This window comes from Aotus nancymaae, unplaced genomic scaffold, assembly GCF_030222135.1.
Source record: "Aotus nancymaae isolate 86718 unplaced genomic scaffold, 86718_ANA_hifiasm-v0.15.2.pri h1tg000032l_0, whole genome shotgun sequence".
NCBI classification, from domain to species: domain Eukaryota; kingdom Metazoa; phylum Chordata; class Mammalia; order Primates; family Aotidae; genus Aotus; species Aotus nancymaae.
In genome coordinates, this window is record NW_026988445.1 from 1463216 (window position 1) to 1468135 (window position 4920).

Sequence of the window (4920 nt, forward strand, 5' to 3'; positions counted from 1 at the left end):
TGCAATGGTGCAATCTCGGCTCACTGCAACCTCCGCCTCCTGGGTTCAGGCAATTCTCCTGCCTCAGCCTCCTGAGTAGCTGGGATTACAGGCACGCACCACCGTGCCCAGCTAATTTTTTGTATTAGTAGAGACGGCGTTTCACCATGTTGACCAGGATAGTCTTGATCTCTTAACCTCGTGATCCACCTGCCTCGGCCTCCCAAAGTGCTGGGATTACAGGCTTGAGCCACCGCACCCAGCCTCTTATTATTTTTTAAGCAGCTACTTTCTGACAGAATAAGATTGTGATAGTTACTTTTGGGTGCCAATTTACCTGAGCTAAGTGATGCCCAGATAGCTGATAAAATATTATTTCTGAGTATGTCCATGAAGTTATTGCTGGAAAAATTATCCTTTAAATCAGTGAACTGAATAAAGTACATGGTCCTTTTTCATGTGGGTAACATCCTCCAATCCTCCGAGGGCCTGAATGAAACAAAAAGACGGAGGAAAGGTGAATCTGCTCTCTCTGTTTGAGCTGAGACATTCATCTTCTCCTGCCCTTGGATGCCAGTGCTCCTGGTTCCTGGACTTTTGGACTCAGACCATCAGCTTAGGGACTTAGACCATCAGCTCCCCAATTATCAGGCCTTCAGACTTGGGCTGAATTATACCACTTGCTTCACCAGTTTGCCAGCTTGCAACAACAGAGCCTGGGACTTCTTGACCTCCGTAACCATGTGAGCCAATTCCTATAATATATAGCCTCTAATATTATCTCTATATAACCTGTTGGTTCTTTTTCTCTGGAGAGCCCTAATACAAAGGCAATCTGGGCTCATCCTGTATTTACCTTGCACCTGCCATCAAATTGGCCATTTCACCAAGGATCCCTGGGTTTTGTTTGGTTTGTTTTTTGGAGGTTGCGGAATGATATTTGAAAACCAAGATATGGGTTCCAGGCTTGCTCATTGCGACTGGGGAATCTTTACTTCTTGACCGTTTCAGCATCTGGCACTAGTAAATGTACATATATAATACATACAAGCACACATATGTATCTACGTATATACACACGTACACATATTTTAGAAATGAGTTCTTATTAATACCTACAACTCCAGTTCATCCCACAGGGTTCCTTTTTTTCTAAATTTTAAATTCCTTTAAAAATATCTGTCTCTGCTGCTTGACTCAGAGCCACAGGGTTTTGTTTTGTTTTTGTGGGGTTTTGTTACCCCTCATTCCATATTTGTATATCTCTTCCATAGTGAGAACACTGTCTCCAAACAATATCAATGTATTTACTTCTTTGTTCAATCTTATAAGGCATCTAAAATAGTTTCAGGATTGTGCAACCTCTTTTTTTTTAATTTTTTTTTTTTCATATAAAAACCCTGTAATGAGTTGTAACCTCTTTTGAACACTCTCTATGTCTGTGGAATTTCCCACCATGTGAGTCCTTTTTCCCTAAGATAAAATCTAGAAAATTCCCTTCCCAGTCTTCTTTGTAGGTAGGGCACAAATAAGTTACCTGGGTTCTACCAGTCACATTCACCATGTGAGATGCCACAATAAAGCCATGGGAGGAACAGGCTCTGCACTAAACATCGGTGACAATGGCTGATGGCTGAGTAGTCAGGAATTCAGAGTCCACTGAGTGTGTTAGGTGGAGCTCTACACAGAAATGGCATTGGAGGTGGCAGCGAGGGCCACTCCAGCAAAGTCAAGTTGGAGGCAATGCAAGTTGTGTGGTCTGGTATCAAAGGCAGTAGCAGAGATTCCTCGTCAGTCCAGTTCTGCAATGTGGTTTTGGATATTGACCTTGGAAGCTTAGCCTAAAGCATAGTTCTCTAGTCCTACCAGGAATTCTGTGAGCGACTCAGCATACTTTAAGAAATCGTTTTTTCCCTACATGGGCAAATAGAGTCAGCTTTAGTGCTTATTATGAAGAATTCTACCCATACATTTTCCTGATCCTGGGTCATTTTCCTATGTTTTCCTCTAAAATTTTTACATTCGTTTTTCTTTATTTTATTGTTATTTTTTTTTTTCATTGAGATAGGGTCTCACTCTGTCAGCCTGGCTGGAGTGCAGTGGCACTGTCACAGCTCACTGTAGCCTCAACCTCCCGAGGCTCAGATGATCCTCGCACCTCAACCTCCCAAGTAGCTGGGACTACAGGCATGTACTACCATGCCCAGCTAATTTTTGTATTTGTTGTAGAGACAAGGTTTCACCATGTTGCCCAGGTTGGTCTCAAACTCCTGGGCTCAAGCGATGTGTCTGCCTTGGCTTCCCAAAGTGTTGGGATTACAGGCATGAGCCACCACACCCGGCCTTGTTTTTCATGTAAATAATTAACCCGCCTGGAATTTATAAACTTTATTTTTTTTTGAGATGGAGTTTTGCTCTTGTTGCCCAGGCTGAGTGCAATGGTGCGATCTCAGCTCACTGCAACTTCTGCCTCCTGGGTTCAAGTGAATCTCCTGCCTCAGCCTCCCGAGTAGCTGGGATTACAGGCATGCACCACCACACCTGGGTAATTTTGTATTTTTAGTAGAGATGGGGTTTCACCATGTTGGTCAGGCTGGTCTCGAACTCCTGACCTCAGTGATCCACCCGCCTTGGCCTCCCAATGTGCTGGAATTACAGGCATTAGCCTACCTAGCCTTAAATTTTTTTTCTTAAGTCTAGGTCTTAACCCAGGTTCCCTAAAACTTGGTTCTCAAAGTGGGGTCCTCAACTAGCAGCATCAGGGAGAGCTTATTAAAAATCTAGAAGCTTAGGCCTCACCTCAGACTCACTGAATCAGAATCTGCATTTTAATGAGCCCCCTGGGGGATGCAAAATTTGAGAACCACTGCCCTAAAAATAGAGCCTGAATCAAGGATTAAGTGCTGATGCATTATTTGGGGGGTAACTCAGAATAACAAGAGTAGGAAAAAAGAGAATTAAGGCAAGAAAGCTGGGAGCAATGCATGGTGGTGGGTTTCTACTCTGCCTCTATAATGAGTCTCAAAAGACACTACGGGTTGCTTGGCAGGTGTGTGCACTTGACCATGTGGCAAGTGTTTGGACAGGCTGTATGCAGAAACCCTGCCCAGGAGAAATCCAGCAATGGAGGCAGGTATGGGAGTTATCCTCCTAAACCTCCCATCTCCTGTTTCCCAGTGGTTGCTCCTCAGAGAGTTAAGCCCTATACTTCTGGATCATGTCACTCAGACCCTTTGGTGGCCATTCAGAAGCTGGATTTCATATCCTGTTACATAGTAGTTTATGCAAGTGTGGAAGTGGCAGGAGAAGCCAGAGAGTTCATCCACCAGCTAGTCACTCTGGTTATACAACAGCAGCCATAGAGAAAGGCCTGGGCAGTGGGACTGGGTGGAGCTGGCTGGCTACAACAGCAGTCAAGGCCGAGGAAATCTGAGAAGACATCAGAAGATACATCCAATACAGCCTACCCATTCTCCAATCAGAAAAGTTGTGTGGGGGAACGTGCCAAAGGATACGACCTTCTGTAAACTTCAGATGGTGGTGCTGGTTGAAGCCTTGTAGACAATTAAAGCAAACCCATATATGCTAGGCATATTGATTTTGGTAAAAATAAATCACTGCCCCAGAGTAGAAGGCATGCCTTTCCATTATAGATGGCTCCCACATTAGAATATGGAGCTGCCATTCTCTTAAAAAAAACGTCTTCAGCTCTTTTCTAAAAGAGGAAATACAAACCCATTTATTTATAAAGTTCCCTTTAAAGTTGTGGCCAGTTGCAATTCTGGAAGGCCTAATGGAAGAGGCGGCTTGATTCATTCAACTACTGTTATGATCCTAAGGCTATAATTGATGTTCATCATCTCCCTTCTCCACCACCCATGCTAGACTTCCCTCACTCTTATCCAGCACTTCAGCTGATTCATCTAGATTGGTTGCTGATTGGGTGATCTTCATACCTAGGGGAGAAGGTGGCGATCTGAAGCTCTTAGACAGCCCTTATTGAGTGGAAGTACTAAGAGGTATCTCAGTGAATCCCCTGGATTTCCTGCAATCCAGGAGGAATAATCCAGGCTGCTGAAGGTTTTATAATTTTTTTAGAGACAGGGTCTTGCTCTGTTGCCTGGGTTGGAGTGTAGTGGCACGATCATGGCTCCCTAAAGCCTTGTACTCCTGTGCTCAATCGATCTTCCTGCCTCAGCCTCTTGAATGGCTAGGACTATAGGTGTGCACCATCATGTCCAGCTAATGTTTTAATGTTTCCATAGAAACAGGGTCTCACTATGTTTCCCAGGCTGGTCTCCAACTCTTAGGCTCAAGCAATGCTCCCATCTTAGCCTCCCAAAGTGCTGGAATTACAGGCTCATTCATAAGCCACCACACCTGGTCAATTATTATAAGTATTATACTTTGTGCTCGCTTCAGCAGCACATATACTAAAATTGGAATGATACAGAGAAGATTAGCATGGCCCCTGTGCAAGGATGACAGGCAAATTTGTGAAGCGTTCCATATTTTTATGCAGAAAGCTGAAACAGGATCCTTTCTTTACACCTTATACAAAAATTAACTCTAGATGGATTAAAGATTTAAACATGAGGCTTAACACCATAAAAATTCTAGAAGCAAACCTAGGCAATACCATTCAGGACATAGGCATAGGCAAGGACTTCTTGACTAAAACACCAAAAGCAATGGCAACAAAAGCCAAAATAGACAAATGGGATCTAATTAAACTTAAGAGCTTCTGCACAGAAAAAGAAACTATCATTAGAGCAAACTGGCAACCAACAGAATGGGAAAAAAGTTTTGCAATCTACCCATCTGACAATGGGCTAATATCCAGAATCTACGGAGAACTTAAACAAATTTACAAAAAAAAAACAAACTCCATCAAAAAGTGAGCAAAGGATAGGAACAGACACTTTTCAAAAGAAGACATTT

At 43.2% G+C, this 4920-nt stretch overlaps 1 non-coding gene across 1 annotated transcript; it reads left to right on the plus strand.

Moving 5' to 3' along the window:
- The first annotated feature begins 4388 nt into the window (after positions 1 to 4388).
- On the plus strand, positions 4389 to 4495 carry LOC135277630 (U6 spliceosomal RNA). The gene has a single exon (XR_010345240.1). It is a non-coding gene; the product is annotated as a U6 spliceosomal RNA (small nuclear RNA).
- Positions 4496 to 4920: the final 425 nt, after the last annotated feature.